This window comes from Rana temporaria, chromosome 3, assembly GCF_905171775.1.
Source record: "Rana temporaria chromosome 3, aRanTem1.1, whole genome shotgun sequence".
Taxonomy (NCBI): domain Eukaryota; kingdom Metazoa; phylum Chordata; class Amphibia; order Anura; family Ranidae; genus Rana; species Rana temporaria.
Genome location: NC_053491.1, coordinates 219,515,875 through 219,535,721, shown reverse-complemented (window position 1 = coordinate 219,535,721; position 19,847 = coordinate 219,515,875).

The window sequence follows — 19,847 nt, the reverse complement described above, 5'->3', positions numbered from 1 at the left end:
ACATTATGGCGGACACATTGGACAATTTTGACACATTTTTGGTACAATTGTCATTTTCACAGCAAAGACATGCTATAAAAATGCATTGTTTACTGTGAAAATGACAATTGCCGTTTGGAAGTTAACCACTGGGGGGCGCTGAAGGTGTTAAGTGTGACCTCATCTGTGTTTCTAACTGTAGGGGGGCGGGGCTGGACGTGTGACATCATTGATCGTGCTTCCCTATATCAGGGAACACACAATCAATGACAGTGCCACAGTGAAGAACGGGGAAGCTCTCCTCGTTCTTCAGCTCCGGGGACCAATCGCGGGACTCCATCGAATCGTGTCCAACGCGGTGATGTAAAACACAACGACGTGCTGAGAAAAATGAAGTTCAATGCTTCCGAGCATGCGTCGACTTGATTCTGAGCACGCGTGGATTTTTGACCGATGGACTTCCCCACAGACGATCATTTTTTTCTATCGTTTTTTTTTATCCATAGAAGAAATTTAAAACAGGATCTATTTTTTTTCACAGATGGAAAAAAAAACGATGGGGCCCACACACGATCGGTTCGTCCGATGAAAACGGTCCATCGTTCTGTTTTCATCAGACAAAACGATCGTGTGTACAGGGTTTTAGTCTTCCAAATGGATGTTTCATTTATTTTAAAATACAGAAAATGTAATAATACTTAAAGCGGAGTTCCAGCCAAAAATGGAACTTCCGCTTATCCCACTCCTCACCCCCTTACATGCCACATTTGGCATGTAATTTTTTTTGGGGGGGGGAGTGGGGGCTTCAGGAGAAGGGGACTTCCTGTCCCACTTCCTCCTTCCGCCGAGGGGCTGGAAAGGCGATTAGCTTAATCGCCTTTTCACAGCCCCTCCCTGTAGGCGAGCGCCTGTCCAATCGGACGGCGCTCGCGCATGCGCAGTGGGTGCCCGGCCGTGAAGCCGAAAGCTGTCACGGCCGGGTGCCCACAGTGACAATGAAGACGCCGGCCGGGGAGGGGGGGAGAGGAGCGGAGCCCCGGCCGGCTCGTTGCTGGAACGCTGGAGCAGGTAAGTGTCTGTTTATTAAAAGCCAGCAGCTACACTTTTTGTAGCTGCTGACTTTTAATAAACATAAATATTGGCTGGAACTCCCCTTTAAAAGAGAGACAACCAAACACTTTGCTGCTGGGAGAGACTCAACCCAGCCGGATGCTGCACAGAGGCAGAGGTGGGGACATTGTACTGCTTACTCTTCACTGGTGTGTTGAGGTATGAGAGAGAAAAAAAAAGGGGGGGGGGGAGAAGAATGGGGTGGGACCTAACTAGGCCTTTAATTTTTGCTATTCACTGGTCCTGAGGGAGTGGTCAAGAGGCGGAGCTCTATCACTAGTATGCTGGCATGGTTTGGTATCAGGAAAACATTACGTATATATAAAAAAAATTGCAACGATCACCATTTTTTTTCTTTAGACTCTCTGTTAAAAAATAAATATATATATATATATGACTCAATGCAAGGACAAACTCACAGTTTCTTTAAGAAAACATCACATTTATTCCACAGGATATTCCCAAACAGAAGAAAACCATCTTGCCATCAAACAACAATAAACTTCTGCTCTACCGAGCCTTACTGTACACTTTCTACAAGAACAAGGACTGGTCAGTCTATGAGACCAGTCCTTGTTCTTGTAGAAAGTGTCCTTACAAGCACAAATCCTTTGTATCCAACATCAGGGATGAGCAGCCATGCTCCTAGATTAGGGTGACCAGACATCCCCAGTTTCAGGGGACAGTCCCCAGATTGAGGACACTGTCCCCAGACCAAGTATGTCCCCGGTTTTGTCCCCAGATTGGATTTGAACAGGGGCTGGGGCAATTTCAAAGACAGTCAGCGCAGAATAAAAAAAAAAAAATCTGAATTACACCTAGCAAAGGGGGTATTTTTTCCATTATCTGTGCCCCTTTCTGATGATCATGTGCTGGTCAGAGCCGAGGGAATATTTCTTCAGTTTCGGGCACATACCCATTCAGCTTCGCTCGCATTTTCTTCTGCCTTGGCTCAAGTCCTGGCCAGCCGCCTGCCTGCTCATCTCCTTGCCTTCCCTGGCAAAGTGATCTTCTTCCGCTCCCCACCCTGTAGTACCGGTAGCCAGGGCCCGGAGAGTAAGGCCCCTTTCCAGGGGCGGATTGACCATTGACTAGGGGGCCCCATCAGGGTTGCCGGGCTCAGTTAAACCAGGGACAGTATGTAAATATCTGTGGTTTTTTTACATCTGTCCCTGATATGTCTGAAACTGACATGCTTTTGATGTGAAAATCCAGAGATTTTAGCTGCCCCGCCTCTGCACTGCCTCCTGGCGTGGAGGCCATCTGTAAGCCCGGGGGCCCCATAATCTTCTATTGCCCGGGGGCCCCATGAATTGTCAGTCCGCCCCTGCCCCTTTCACATGTGCAGACCGTATGTCCGCATTTTCATCCATCCGTTGCGGATGAAAACGGGACATACATTGGTCCCTATGTGATTGCGGGTGTCAGCGGATGACCATCTGCTGACACCCGTAATCACCCGCCCCTGCAAAGCTCAGTTTTTTCGGACGGAAGAAAATCCTATTTTTCTTCCGTCTGGCGGATCGGATGAACACGAACATACGCTCCGTGTTCATCCAATCCCCCCATAGGGGAGAGCGGAGGAAAGACAGGGCGGTCCCTGCACAGTGTGCGGGGACCGCCCTGTCAGCCGACGGCTCAGCTGGGATTTTACGGAGGATCCCCGCTGAGCTTTACGGACACACAGAGGCGGATCATTACTGACCTGCCCCGTGTGAAAGGGCCCTAAGACTTGACAGGCTGTGAGGCGGGCGGCGACAGGCAGAGAGTCGACCGATTGCCGCCTTAAAGTAAAAAAAAATAGTATGTCCCCGGATTTCATTTTAAAAATCTGGTCACCTTATCCTAGATGCCTCCTCACATGGAGGCAGACTCATTCTCTCTCTCTGAGAGATAGGACCATCTGCCTAAATCAAGACCTGAAAAGAAAACCCTAAACTGCGGTCCACGGACTTGGGAGTCTGTTCCACGGAGATCTCTATCAGACTCCCAATAAAACCAGCCCCAGAACGGACTTTACCAATACAGGGAAAAGAACGGGCCTTCTTTATCCTGAAGTCTTTGCTGGTATTATCTTAGATTACAAATCATATATAACATACAGGGCCGTTTGAAGGAATTTGGGGGCCCCAAGCAACCCCCCTGCACACAAAGCCTACGTTAGCGCTACACTAATTTTTTACACCCATGTTCTTACTCCTCCCCTCCTCCCTAGTCCCTATGTTTTTCTATTCTCACCTCCCCTTTTTCCCTGTAGGCTGCCGCTGTAGTGTGGCCGAGCTCCTCTTCCTCCTGTCAGTCCGGTGTTCTATCATTATGGGTCCCCTAACAGATAGTGCCCAATCAGTGTGCACTTCCTGTCAGTCACGCGCGGTACCCTGACGGACTGACAGGACTCCAGGAGGAAGGAAGAGGAGCTCGGCCACGCTACAGCCTGGGAAGGGGAAGTTGGGGGCCCCAGGCCAGCTCGGGGCCCCAAGCAATTGTTTGTTTTGCCTGTCCTGTAGCGACGGGCCTGTTAACATATATCCCATCAATCACTTTTCCTGTAATTTTAACCTGTTTTACAGGCACCCTGCTACAATATATATACACTGCTATAAAAAATTAAAGGAACACTTTGAAAACACATCAGATCTCGACGGGCAAACATCTCATGCTGGATATCTATACTGATATGGACGGGGTAATGTGTTAGGAATGAAAGGATGGCCCATCATTTGATGGAAATGAAAATTATCCAGCTACAGAGGGCTGAATTCAAACACACCCCGAAAATCAAAGTGAAAAAATTATGCAGCAAGCTAGTTAATTTTGCTGAAATTTCATTGCAACAACTCAAAATGGTCCTCAGTCGTTTGTATGGCCCCCCAAGTGCTTGTATGCATGCCTGACAACATCAGGGCATGCTCCTAATGAGACGACGGATGGTGTCCTGGGGTATTTCCTCCCAGATCTGGACCAGAGCATCACTGAGCTCCTGAACAGACTGAGGTGAAACCTAGCGGCACCAGATGGACCGAAACATAATGTCCCAGAGGTGTTCTTTTGGATTTAGCTCAGGTGAGAGTGGGGGCCATTCAATGGTATCAATTTCTTCATCCTCCAGGAACTGGCTGCATGCTGTCGCCACATGAGGCCGGCATTGTCGTGCACTAGGAGGAACCCAGGACCCACTGCACCAGCATAGGGTCTGACAATGGGTCCAAGGGTTTCATCCAGATACCTAATGGCCGTCAGGGTGCCATTGTGTAGCCTGTAGAGGTCTGTGGGTCCCTCCATGGATATGCCTCCCCAGACCATCACTGACCCACCACCAAACTGGTAATGCTGAACGATGTTACAGGCGGCATAAAGTTCTCTGCGGCTTCTCCAGACCCTTTCACGTTTGTCACATATGCTCAGGGTGAACCTGCTCTCATCTGTGAAAAGCATGGGGCACCAGTGGCGGACCTACCAATTCTGGTGTTCAATGGAAAATGCCAATCAAGCTCCACAGTGTCCGGCAGTGAGCACAGAGCACACTAGAGGACGTTGGCTCCTTAGGCCACCCCCATGAAGTCTGTTTCTGATTGTTTGGTCAGAGACATTCACACCAGTAGCCTGATGGAGGTCATTTTCTAGGGCTCTGGCAGTGCTCATCCTGTTCCTCCTTGCACAAAGGAGCAGATACTGGTCCTGCTGATGGGTTAAGGACCTTCTACGGCTCTGTCCAGCTCTCCTAGAGTAACTGCCTGTCTCCTGGAATCTCCTCCATGCTCTTGAGACTGTGCTGGGAGACACGGCAAACCTTCTGGCAATGACACGTATTGATGTGCCATCCTGGAGGAGTTGGACTGCCTGTGCAACCTTTATAGGGTCCAAGTATCGCCTCGTGCTACCAGTAGTGACACTGACCCTAGCCAAATGCAAAACTAGTGAAAAACTGTCAGAAAAGATGAGTGGGGAAAATAATGTCAGACACCTCCACCTGAAAAAACATTCCTGTTTTGGAGGTCGTCTCATTGTTGCCCATCTAGTGCACCTGTTGTTAATTTCAATTAACAGCAAAGCAGCTGAAACTGATTAACAACCCCCTCTGTATACACCCCTCCCCCTCTGCTACTTAACTGACCAGATCAATATCCCAGGAGTTCTGATTTAAAAGTGTTCCTTTAATTTTTTTGAGCAGTGTGTATATATATATATATATATATATATATATATATATATATATATATATATATACACACAGTACAGACCAAAAGTTTGGACACACCTTCTCAATCAAAGAGTTTTCTTTTATTTCATGACTATGAAAATTGTAGATTCACACTGAAGGCATCAAAACTATGAATTAACACATGTGGAATTATACATAACAAAAAAGTGTGAAACAACTGAAAATATATTTCATATTCTAGGTTCTTCTAAGTAGCCACCTTTTGCAGCAGACACATCTCTAGAACTGGTAAGAGGAGACTGTGTGAATCAGGCCTTCATGGTAGAATATCTGCTAGGAAACCACTGCTAACGAAAGGCAACAAGCAGAAGAGACTTGTTTGGGCTAAAGAACACAAGGAATGGACATTAGACCAGTGGAAATCTGTGCTTTGGTCTAATGAGTCCAAACTTGAGATCTTTGGTTCCAACCCCCGTGTCTTTGTGCGACGCAGAAAAGGTGAACGGATGGACTCTACATGCCTGGTTCCCACTGTGAAGCATGGAGGAGGAGGTGTGATGGTGTGGGGGTGCTTTGCTGGTGACACTGTTGGGGATTTAATCAAAATTGAAGGCATACTGGACCAGCATGGCTACCACCGCATCTTGCAGCGGCATGCTATTCCATCCGGTTTGCGTTTAGTTGGACCATCATTTATTTTTCAACAGGACAATGACCCCCAAACACACCTCCAGGCTGTGTAAGGGCTATTTGACCAAGAAGGAGAGTGATGAGGTGCTGCGCCAGGTGACTACCTCTTCAAGCTCATCAAGTGAATGCCAAGAGTGTGCCAAGCAGTAATCAAAGCAAAAGGTGGCTACTAGAATATGAAATATATTTTCAGATGTTTCACACCTTTTTGTTATGTATAATTCCACATGTGTTAATTCATAGTTTTGATGTATTCAGTGTGAATCTACAATAGTCATGAAAATAAAGAAAACTCTTTGAATGAGAAGGTGTGTCCAAACTTTTGGTCTGTACTGTATATATACATACATACACACACAGTCATGGGCGTCCGCTCCATAGGGCAGGGGGGGGGGCAATTGACCCCCCTAGAAAATAAAGAAGGTGTTTAAGAGTTTTGTGGCTGCAGGCTGCCTGAGCCGTCCCGGGCCGGATGTCACACAGGCACAGCTAGCAGAGTGATGCCACCTCCCCCTCCTGTGTTTATGTGTACACAAGGGGAGGGAACCTGCTGTGCCTGTGCCACGCTGATGGCTGATCTGAGGTAGTGAATGGGATGGGGGGTCCATCTGTGCTGAAGGGGGGGTCTGTACTGAAGGGGGGTATGTGCTGAAGGGGGGGTCTGTGCTTAAAGGGGGTCCATCTGTGCTGAATGGAGGGATCTGTGCAGAATGGGGGGGTCTGTGCTGAAGAGGGGTCCATCTGTGCTGAATGGAGGGGTCTGTGCAGAATGGGGGTCTGTGCTGAAGAGGGGTCCATCTGTGCTGAAGGGGGGTCTGTACATTCTCTAGGCTATATTTATATGGGCATGAAGTGAAGCTGAATTATCTCAAGAGCTATTTCACACTGCCAGCTGGCTGCGTTATCGGTAAAGCGGCATTGTTTTAGCTGCGCTATTTGTCCGCTAGCAGGCCGCTTTTAACCCCCGCTAGGATTTGAAGAAATGGTTAAATGCAACTGTGTATTGCCGCTGCCGAAGCGCCCTCTCCTTGAAAAAAATTCAGCGGACGCCCATGCACACAGTATATGAGTGGCGCTTGCCAATATCTAATATCTAATGTGCAATATTCATGAAGGACTATTAAATAGTATTAGATTGAAAGTAGTGTACTGTCTCTTTAACCACTTCAGTCCCTGAAGAATTTACCCCCTTCCTGACCAGAGCACTTTTTGCAATACAGCACTGCGTCACGTTAACTGACAATTGCGACGTTGCACCCAAACAAAATTGACGTCCTTTTTTCCCACAAATAGAGCTTTCTTTTGGTGGTATGGACAATTTTGAAAAAAAAAAAAAAGCAATATTTTTTACTTTTTGCTATAATAAATATATAAAAAATGTTTTGTTTTTTCTTAGTTTAGGCCAGTATTGATTAGTTTGCGCAAAAGTTATAGTGTCTACAAAATAGCGGATAGATTTATGGAATTTTTATTGTTATTATTTATTTTTTTACTAGTAATGGCGGCGATCTGCGATTTTTATCGGGACTGCGACATTATGGTGAACAGATTGGACACTTTTAACACTATATTGGGACCATTGTCATTTATACAGCGATCAGTGCTATAAAAATGCACTGATTACTGTGTAAATGATACAATCTGAGGGGGGGTGGATCAATCTGGGGGGGGGGGTGGATATAATCTGGTCGGGGGGTGATACAATCTGGGGGGGGTGGATATAATCTGGGGGGGGTGGATATAATCTGGTCGGGGGGTGATACAATCTGGGGGGGGTGGATATAATCTGGTCGGGGGGTGATACAATCTGGTCGGAGGATGATACAATCTGGTCGGAGGATGATACAATCTGGTCGGAGGATGATACAATCTGGGGGGGTGGATCTAATCTGGGGGGTGGATCTAATCTGGTCGGGGGGATGATACAATCTGGGGGGTGGATGTAATCTGGTCGGGGGAGGATACAATCTGGGGGGAGTCGGGGGCTGTGATCAGATAACACTCTGTGGTGTCCGTTTAATAAACTGTGAAGTTTTTTCTCCGTTCAGTTCACAGCAGTTCACGGCAGTTCTCATGAGGAGAATTATCTCCTCTGCAGCCGGTTTAATAAACTGAGAACCTCAGTTCTCAGATGGTGAACAGAGGTGAAGTTTTTTCTCTGAAAACAGCCGAGATCTGTGTAAAAGTGGGTGGACTGCCTGTAATCTTGTGAGATATTGTGAGATTATGGTGCAGCCGAATTCAAACAGTGAAACTAACGTTTAAAAGAACATGTAATTAATGTTTTCAGACATGTGATAACATATATATATATATATATATATATATATATATATATATATATATATATATATATATATATATATATATAAAATGACATATATATATAAATACTGTATGTATATATATGTGTGTGTGTGTGTGTATGTGTGTATATATATATATATATATATATATATATATATATATATATATATATATACCGTATTTATCAGCCTATTGTGCGCACCCGCGTATAGCGCGCACCCCTACTCTGGACGTGAAATTCCTGAATTTTATTTATTTTTTATTACTTACAGTTTTGGTGTCTTGCCTGGCGTCCATCGGCGGCCTTGTCCGGTCTGGCGTCCGTCTGCGACCTTCGTGGTGTCCTCCCCGCTGCTCCTGCGCTATCTCTGAGCCGATCCCTGCTTCCCGCGCTGTGTTTGAACGCCGCCGACATATACCGAGCGCAGTACACTCGGGCACGCTCGGCTCCTCTCGCATAACCTAGAAGGGAGCCGAGCCTGGCCGACTGTACCCGAGTATACTGCGCTCGGTATATGTCTGCGGCAGCGTTCAAACACAGCGCGGGAAGCAGGGATCGGCGGCAAAGTTCAAACAGTGCGGGAAGCAAGTATCGGCGTATATCGCGCACCCACAATTTTGCCCTGATTTTAAGGGGAAAAAAGTGCGCGTATACGCCGATAAATACGGTATATATATATGTGTGTGTGTGTGTGTGTGTGTGTATATATATATATATATATATATATATATATATATATATGTGTGTGTGTGTATATATATATATATATATATATATATATATATATATATATATATACACACACACACATACACGTATATTGTTGTTAATATTCATTTTTAACCCACTGGTGTTGAAATTAGGAAGAAATAAGCCTTCTTCCTCTTATCACACCAGCTTCTCTCCCAGATTCTCCACCTCTGAGCTGGTGAATCTGGAAGGGAGATATTTCAGGTGAAGAGCTGTGAAATCTTCAGATCACGGTTTATTAAACTGCCCGTTTGTGACAAAACATCCATGTGCTGTGATGTGAAGTGATGTGAAGTGAAGAATGTGTTCTCTGCTCCTTATCACAGTTTATTAAACCGGCAATGCTCTGTGATAAGCAGTGATCAGCCGTGATCATCATGATCTCCGCTTATCACGGTTTATTAAACGTACACCTGTATGAGCAGATGATGGGGGAGGTGATCTGTGACCATCATGTAACCCTGTGGTGTTATCCTGGCTCTGATCTGTACAATCACCACATACACACAGGGGGTTAGTGAATGGTCAGAAATGATGTCACATAATGTGGACTGAGTGATTGGGGATGTTTGTATACAGAAATGAGTTCCATTATGGGAGAGATCTGTGATTGGGCTGCAAACTCCCCCTCCCCGATCACTACAATAGAAATCCTCCTAAAACTTTCCTTAGGAAAATAAAAGTCAGCCCTCCTCCTCCTCCTCCTCCGTGCACATAGAGTGATCAGCAGCAGACAGTATGTACAGTGAGCTCCGCCCCCCTGGTCTCTCAGCACTGGTGATTGAAGGGTCACAGAGAGAGGGGGAGGGGTCAGAAAGGAACGTCACACCGCGTATTTCTTCTGCCTGGCACCCCTCCCTCTCCTCATTCTGCAGCACATCAATGACATGTACAAATACATGCAAAACACAGGCCACGCCTACTGGTGAGAGGCGGGGCCGCGAGCTGATAGACAGCAGAACTGAAGGGGAGGAGCCTACTACAGAGAGCGCCAATCAGGTGCGAGCGCGCGGTGAGAGGCCGTTACCTTGCTACGTCACTCTGAGGGAGGCGCAGAGAGCGACTAGCCAGCTAGAGGAGCCGCACAGTTCGCCTGCTCTCCGTCACGCCCACCTTGATGTCTTCCTGGAGGAACACCTTTTAGTCGGTCAGAGGGCGGAGACTGTAACTAGGGGAGAGTTAGAGAGATAGGGGGCGGGATTTTTACTAAAGGATGGGAGGAAACCATGGGCGGATCTAGGACGGCTGCGCCCCCATCCCAGATTTCAATTGTGCCTCCCACCCACATCCCTTCTCTCCACTCCTGACGCTGCGGAGGCGGTGTTGGTAAAAAGGTGCCAATGGACATGTTAGACGAGGGGTGGATTAGTGACAGAGACGCCCCCAAGCTGTTGTCATGGTTACAGGCTCTGTATTTGACATGCTTCTCCCCTACGCTCTCTACTGACCTCTAGTCTCCGCCCCCCGGCACGCAGTACATTGAATGGACGGGGCGGGCTTAAGGAGCAGCCCAGCTGTTCAATTTCTGAAAGACTGCAAAAATCGGCTGTTCCGACCAATCACAGGCCTCTCAGCGTCGCGCGGCACCTCAGGCACAGCGTGTCGGTTACCTAGCAACCCAATGTCAACACTGCAGAGCGGCGCGCTGCGTCAACCGTCCATTCTGCGCGAACCCGCTTACTTGATGACGATTGGCCGCCCCTTTCTGTACGTCGCACGGCTCTTATCTTAGAGGAGGGGAGAGCCGAGAGGGGACGGACGTGTTGTGTGTGGGCGGAGTCTGTGCCGTGTTTTTAGTGATCGAGGAGGAGGAGAATTCCCGGTAATGATTGTGTGACATTCCGATGGGGAAACCCGATTTGAGGGGGCACCCGGCACTCTGATAGGGACACCTGATTTAAGGGGGACACCTGATTTAAGGGGGCTCTAATAAGAACACCTGATTTAAGGGGCACTCTGATGGAAACACTTGATTTAAGGGAGAACTCTGATGGGAGCACCCGATTTAGGGGGGCTCTAAAAAGACCTGATTTAAGGGGGGACTCTGATGGGGACACCTTATTTAAGGGGGACTCTGATAAGAACACCTGTTTTAAGGGGGCACTCTGATGGGAGCACCTGATTTAAAGCGGAGGTTCACCCGCACATGACACTTTTTCCCCTTAGATGGATGCTCGTTTTGTCTAGGGGAATCGGCTAGTTGTTTTAAAATATGATCCGTACTTACCGTTTACGAGATGCATCTTCTCCGCCGCTTCCGGGTATGGGCTGCGGGACTGGGCGTTCCTATTTTGATTGACAGTCTTCCGAGCGGCTTCCGACGGTCGCATCCATTGCGTCACGATTTTCCGAAAGAAGCCGAACGTCGGTGCGCAGGCGCAGTACAGAGCCGCACCGACGTTCGGCTTCTTTCGGCTACTAGTGACGCGATGGATGCGACCGTTGGAAGCCTCTCGGAAGACTGTCAATCAAGAAGGAACGCCCGCTCCCGAAGACCATACCCGGAAGCGACGGAGAAGATGCATCTCGAAAACGGTAAGTACGGCTCATATTTTAAAACAACTAGCCGATTCCCCTAGACAAAACGAGCATCTATCTAAGGGGAAAAGAGAAAAAAAAACTAATTGGGTGAACTCCCGCTTTAAGGGGGTGCACTCTGATGGGAGCACCTGATTTAAGGGGGGGCACTCTGATGGGAGCATCTGATTTAAGGGGGTACTCTGATGGGAGCACCTGATGTAAGGGGGGACTCTGATAAGAACACATTCCAGGGACCCAAATAGAACCTTCCTTCCTCAGTGGCTGGAGGAGAAGGTGGGATGTTCCCTCAGAAGAGTTGGATGAATCTGCTCAGCTCAAGCAAGGAAGAAGGTGATCCTCTACAAATGGTAGGACCTTTCCAGATCTACATTTCAGGGGATGTTTGTATTTGTATGGATGTTGTGTTCTTATTCTATATGTATGGACTCTGTACAGTCACTTATGTCTGCCAACAGTTACACTAGCTTTCTCGTTATGCTTGATTACTGGACACACATATATGGGTGGCACAGTGCCAATGGTGTAGTGAGTAGCACTCTTGCCTAGCAGTAAAAAGGATCGCTGGTTCGAATCCCAACCACGACACTACCTGCCTGGAGTTTTCATGTTCTCTCTGTGCCTGTATGGGTTTCCTCTGGGTACTCCGGTTTCCTCCCTCATGCCAAAGACATGCTGATAGGTTAATTGGCTTCTGTCTAAATTGGCCTTAGTAGATGAATGTGAGTTTAGGGACCTTAGATTGTAAGCTCTTTGAGTGTAGGGACTGATGTGAATGTATAATGTATATGACAGCGCTATACAAGTAACCTTAAATAATAATAATGTTATTGGAAAGTACACTGTCAGCTTGTCCATGCAGGGAGAAATGACACTGTTCTTTCTAGAGCATCCCCTGACCACCATATACTCACCTTATCTGCTCTTCCTGCAGCTCCTTGGCACCCCAGATGTTTTGGAACTACATTTCCCATCATGCTCATGCACTCTGCAGTGTAGTTGAGCATCATGGGCAATGTAGTTCCAAACATCTGGGGTGCCAAGGTTCACCATCCCTGCCTTAGGCTTAGCCCAAGCACTGACTCATAATCTAGGGCAGGGATATGCAATTAGCGGACCTCCAGCCACAAAACTACAAGTCCCATCATGCCTCTGGGTGTCATGCTTGTGGCTGTTGCTATATCCTCATGGGACTTGTAGTTCTGCAACAGCAGGAGGTCCGCTAATTGCATATCCCTGATATAGGGAGTAAATTCACTCCTTCCCAGGTGATCAATTGAGCACGGCATCCATCTAAAGTCATCTCTAGCCAAACTCCAAACTTGTCTTTATTACTCTGAGTGGGAAGCCGGGCCATTCCTGACCTGCAGCCCACCTCTTTTCTGTGAGCATGACCCAGCATGCAGCTCACTGGAGATACCCAATCTCATCTCTATTCAGCACTATGAGGGAGCGTGTAAGCGAGTGGTAGGCTCAGGCTCTTATCGGTGCACAGCGAGGCTGAGCCATCTTGCTATGAGGCTTCAGGGTGGATCCTGACATTACTGTCGAGATCCTTCCAGAGCCTGGAGTGGCTCTGTGATGTCAGGTAAGTGCACTCCTGTGACCAGGAAGAAAAGCTGGGCCAAGATATCTTCGGCCATACTTCTATTTTTAAAGAATGGACAGATGTGAATGAATAGTATTTCCCTAGTACGTGTTACTTTTTTTCCAGAAAATTACTCAGAACCCCCAAACATTAATTATATATATTTCTTAGCAGACACCCTAGGGAATAAAATAGCGGTCATTGCAACTTTTTATGTCACACGGTATTTGCACAGTAGTTCTTCAAACGCAATGTTTTTGGAAAAACATTTTCATGGGGAAAAAAAAAAAACAGTAAAGATAGCCCAATTTGTTTGTATAATGTGACAGCTGATGTTATGCCGAGAAAATCGATACCTCACATGTCATGCCTTATAATTTCTCAGACTCGTGGTATGGCACCAAAGTTCAGTACTTAAAAATTTCCATAGGCAACTCTTTACATTTTTTTACAGGTTACATGTTTAGAGTTACAGAAGAGGTCTTGGGCTAGAATTATTGCTCTCACTCTAACGTTCGCGGTGATGCCTCACATGTGTGGTTAACGTATGCGGGCACGACTTGCGTATGCACTTTTTTCTGCGTGCGAGGTCGCAGGGACGCTTTTTTTTTTATTGTTACACTTTCCCTTTAGTATGTGATCGGTCCTCTTTGTGGAGAGATGTGGGGTCTATAAGACCTCCCATTTCTCCTCCAGGCTGGAAAACATAAAATAATGATCTGATGCTTTCTAGCCGAGATCTCGGCTTTGTTTACTTCCGGTTGCCTGGATGTGACGTCCTAATTCTCGTGCCCGGGCCTCCGAGATTCATAGAGATTGCCGGGGACCATCTGTCTCTCAGTCTTTTCTATGACTTCCTTCCGGGGGCGCCGGCGGATTCTTTCTCTGGGACCCCGATCGCACGGGATGTCGCCTCCCATCGCCGGTAGGAACGATCAAGTGGCTGAACTGCCGCTATGATCATTCTTATGGTGTAGGGCAGTAATGGCAAACCTCGGCACCCCACATGTTTTGGAACTACATTTCCTATAATGCTCAACATCACTGCAGAGTGCATGAGCATCATGGGAAATGTAGTTCCAAAACATCTGGGTTGCCAAGGTTCACCATCACTGGTGTAGGGAATGTCTGGATGATGCCCGCAGCTGCACCCATCATTCAGATATCACCACTGAAAGCCCACAACGTCATATGATGGCCTGCACCCACCAAATTACATTAGCTCTAGCACCATTTTTTTAGGCCGGCCAATGGTATTAGTAGCAGTGCTGGTCACACCCAATAGAAGAAGGGAGCGATGCACCTTGCAGCTAGAGGTGCAAGGAACTGTGGGACTTGTGGTCCCAGCACAGGTGCAAACCGTGACGATGTCATTGAGCTGCTCCCCAGCCATACAGTAGGCAAAAGTAGCCAGAAAATGATCAAAACGGTCAATGTGACCGAACGTCTAAAATAAAAAGGTGTTTTAAAAAATATTTAAAAGTTAATATTTAATGTGCATTGACTTGAGAAGGGGGTGGGGACCCCGGCCTTAATTTCTGTTTGATGACTTGGCTTTTGCTTTAATGACCCCCTTCCTTCTCCCAGCTATATCTACTCTATACCTTCCTTTCTCTAACACAATGCTCTGTTCTGTTAGTGTTACTTGTGCCGTTTTTGTGGAGGCGTTTGAAAGTGTGAGTACACATACTTGCAGATTTTTTTATAATAATAATAAAAAATATATATATATATATATATATATATATATATATATATATATATATATATATATATATATATATATATATATATATACACACCCCACCCTACATACACACAAACACACACACATATATATATATACATACATACATACACATACATACACATACACATACACACACACACACACACACACACACACACACACACACACACACACACACAGAGTGGAACCTCGGTTTGCGAGTAATGCGGTTAACGAGTGTTTCGCAATACGATGAATTATTTTTTTTAAATCCTGAGCAGGATTCAAGCCTCTGCGTTGTGCAGTACCGGATTTGGCCAGAGGTGCGGGGGCGCCAGAGCCGATCGAAGCCGCTCTGAAATACAGAATAGCCGTTCTGAGGGTTTGCAAATGATCTCTGAGTAGCTGTCGGTAGCGGCGGAGACGATCGGCTCCTCTTCCCTCACAGGCTGGATGCCAAGTGAGGGAAAGATGGCCCACGCTCGGCTCCACACCATTGGATGGCGGAAGCGACGCCAAAGGTCACTTCTGCCCAATGGTCTTAAAAGGGATTTTATTTTTTTATTTTTTTTGCATTTTAGTGTAAATGTGATATCTGAGGTCTTTTTGCCTTATTTTCTATTACAAGGGATGTTTGCATTCCTTGTAATAGGAATAAAAGTGACTCACATTTTTTTTTAAAACAGTGCAAAAATACAAAAAATTGAATTTAAAGAGCCCGCCGAGCTTGCGCGCAGAATTGAACGCATACGTATATGTAAGTCGGTGCCCGCATATGAAAACGGTGTTCAAACCACACATATGAGGTATCGCCGCGATCATTAGAGCGAGAGCAATAATTCTAGCACTAGACCTTCTCTGTAACTCAAAACTCATAACCTGTAGACATTTATAAACATCACCTATGGAGATTTTTAAGGGTTTGTCGCTATTCCACGAGCGGGCGCAATTTTGAAGCGTGACATATTGGGTATCAATTTACTCAACGTAACATCTTTCCCAATAAAAAAACAAATTGGGCTAACTTTACTGTTGTCTTATTTTGTATTTCAAAAAAGTGTATTTTTTCCCCAAAAATGTCGCTCGTGAGACTGCTTTTTTCCATTAGTACAGACCCCGCCCCCCAGGACAAAGCACCCCCTCCATTAGTACAGACCCCTCCCCCCTAGACAAAGCACACCCCTCCATTAGTACAGACCCCTCCCCCAGGACAAAGCACCCACCTCTATTAGTACAGACCCCTCCCCCCAGGACAAAGCACCCCTCTGCATTTGTACAGACCCCTCCCCCCAGGACAAAGCACACCCCTACGTTAGTATAGACCCCTCCCCAGGACAAAGCACACCCCTCCATTAGTATAGACCCCTCCCCCAGGACTAAGCACCCCTCTGCATTTGTACAGACCCCTCCCTTAGGACAAAGCACCCCCTCTATTAGTACAGACCCCTCCCCCAGGACAAAGCACCCCTCTGCATTTGTACAGACCCCTCCCCCCAGGACAAAGCACACCCCTACGTTAGTATAGACCCCTCCCCAGGACAAAGCACACCCCTCCATTAGTATAGACCCCTCCCCCAGGACTAAGCACCCCTCTGCATTTGTACAGACCCCTCCCTTAGGACAAAGCACCCCCTCTATTAGTACAGACCCCTCCCCCAGGACAAAGCACCCCTCTGCATTTGTACAGACCCCTCCCCCCAGGACAAAGCACACCCCTACGTTAGTATAGACCCCTCCCCAGGACAAAGCACACCCCTCCATTAGTATAGACCCCTCCCCCAGGACTAAGCACCCCTCTGCATTTGTACAGACCCCTCCCTTAGGACAAAGCACCCCCTCTATTAGTACAGACCCCTCCCCCAGGACAAAGCACCCCCTCCATTAGTACAGATCCCTCCCCCAGGACAAAGCACCCCCCTCCATTAGTACAGACCCCTCCCCCAGGACAAAGCACACCCCTACGTTAGTACAGACCCCTCCCCTAGGACAAAGCACACCCCTACGTTAGTACAGACCCCTCCCCCAGGACAAAGCACCCCACCCCATTAGTACAGACCCCCCAATGCCAGGGGGCACAGACAGAGAGGCAGCCAATCAGGTTTGAGCGCGCAACGGGAGTGTCATTTCAATGCAGCGTAGTTGGAAGGGGCGGAGCCAAGTCGGCACTGAACAGAGACAGCCAATCAGGTTTGAGCGAGCGGCGGGAGCGTCATTTGAATACTGCGTAGCTGAGCGGGAGGCTCAGTGTGCGATTTGGCTGTTCTCTGTCACGCCCACCTTCATGTCTTCCTCCAGTCACAGGTATGACCGATAAGTGGGGGCGGAGATAATAGATATATGACGTAGGGAGAGAGGGGCGGGGATTTTTCTGAAACCGAGTTGAATATGTTTACTGAGGGATCAGTGGGAAAGAGCGGGTAGAAGAAATATGACACATGTAGACAATCCCCATGTCATCGTGTTATTCACATATTATTCAGAGCGCGTTTATGTGATCAACTGTAAAGACCGTGGGAGGGGGCGGGGCCGCACTTGCGAGAGGCGGGGCGACCGTTAGAGACGACGAGAGCTCAGTGGGGCTCGGATGAGGCGACATTCAGCTGCTGCTGACCAGCCTAGAGAGCGGTACGGATTGGCTGCTCTGTCTGGAGGGACACGCCCACTCCGTCCTGCAAATAGGAGAGGAAGTCATGGGTGTGTCCTGTCATTAGAAGGGGGCGGAGACGTGCCGAATCCGAGTTGGCCATTTTTCTCATGGATTCAGACAACCCCCCATATCATCGTGTTTTTCTATTCTATGTCTGCCGGTGATTACATGACTCTCTCTTTATATATTCTACAGACAAGGGTGGGTGATAGGACCGAGGGGGCGGGGCCGATCGTGTGAGGGGCGGGGCCTGCCTACATTTACTCGTTTTATATATTCTACAGACAAGGGTGGGTGATAGGAGGGGGCGGGGCCGATCGTGTGAGGGGCGGGGCCTGCCTACATGCACTCTCTCTTTATATATTCTACAGACAAGGGTGGGTGATAGGAGGAGGCGGGGCCGATCGTCTGAGGGGCGGGGCCTGCCTAAATGCACTCCCTTTATATATTCTACAGACAAGGGTGGGTGATAGGAGGGGGCGGGGCCGATCGTGAGAGGGGCGGGGCCAGCCTACATGCACTCTATATATTCTACAGACAAGGGTGGGTGATAGGAGGGGGCGGGGCCTGCCTACATGCACTCTCTCTTTATATATTCTACAGACAAGGGTGAGTGATAGGACTGAGGGGCGGGGCTGATTGTGTGAGGGGCGGGGGCCTGCCTACATGCACTCTCTATATTCTAAAGACAAGGGTGGGTGATAGGACTGAGGGGGAGGGACAGGCTCAGATAAGGGGGCGGGGTCGATTGTGTGAGGGGCGGGGCTAGCCTACATGCACTCTCTCTTTATATATTCTACAGACAAGGGTGGGTGATAGGAGGGGGCGGGGCTGATCGTGTGAGGGGCGGGGCCTGCCTACATGCACTCTCTCTTTATTTTTTCTACAGACAAGGGTGGGTGATAGGACTGAGGTGGAGGGACCGATGTTTTGCCGAGATGTGTCCCCCTGGGGGATTATGCCCGCCCTGGACTGCGCAGCACTAAAAAAGACCCACATTTTTGAAAAAAAAAATAGTTTTTCTTCGTTTCGGTTATACAATTTAGTTTTCTCCTGCACTGGCGGGCACTGATGAGGAGGCACTGATATGTAGAATAGATGGGCACTGATAGGCGGCACTGATATGTAGCACTGATGGGCACCACTAGGCGGCACTGATATGCAGCACTTATGGGCACTGACAGGCGGCTGTGATGGGCACTGATAGGCGGTACTGATTGGCACTGATGATGAGGTACTGATGATGTTTTGACAGGTGTTACCATAGGGCACTGATTGGCAATGTGATGGGCACTGACTGGCACTGTGGTGGGCACTATTGGGCTCTGACAGGTGATCCTGGGGGGGCAATGACTGGCAGATGATGGGTACCTTTTTGTTCACCTGTGGTGGCACATCTGATGGGGCTGTGGTTATAATCAATGTGCTGATTATCAGCACAAACCCCCCTCTGACATTGCGGCACTTCCTGGTTCATGTGATTATCAGCTGTGATTGGTCACAGCTGATCACGTGGTAAGAAGCCTCTGTCAGAAGCTTCTTATCACGATCGGACATGCGGCTGCGCACCGGCATGTTATCCTGCTGCACGTCAAATGACGCCCAGTCAGGATAACAGAACCACTTCCCGCCTGTCAATCTGTTATAGGCTGGGCGGGAAGTAGTTAAGGGACATGATTGGCTGAGTGTGCGGTGGGCGGGATGTATGAATACGTTTTTTACTAATGGATTCAGACAGCCCCCATATCATTGTGTTATTCTATGTCTGCCAGTGATTACATGACTCTCTCACTTTATATATTCTACAGACAAGGGTTTTTATTTCAAATTGATATACAGCTGTCACATGACAAGAAAAGCATCCCCACAACATGATGCTGCCACCACCATGTTTCACAGTGGGGATGGTGTGTTCAGGGTGATGTACAGTGTTAGTTTTCTGCCACACATAGCGTTTTGCTTTTAGGCCAAAAAATTCAATTTTGGTCTCATCTGATCAGAGCCCCTTCTTCCACATATCGCCGTGTCCCCCGCAAACTGCAAACAGGTCTTCTTATGGCTTTCTTTCAACAATGGCTTTCTTCTTGCCACTCTTCCATAAAGGGCAGATTTGTGGAGTGCATGACTAATAGTTGTCCTGTGGACAGATTCTCCCACCTGAGATGGGGATCTCTGCAGCTCCTCCAGAGTTACCATGGGCCTCTTGGCTGCTTTCCTTGCCCGGCTTGTCAGTTTAGGTGGACGGTCATGTCTTGGTAGGTTTGCAGTCGTGCCATACTCTTTCCATTTTCAAATGATGGATTGAGATGAGATGTTCAAAACTTGGGATCAGCAAATGCAATCCAA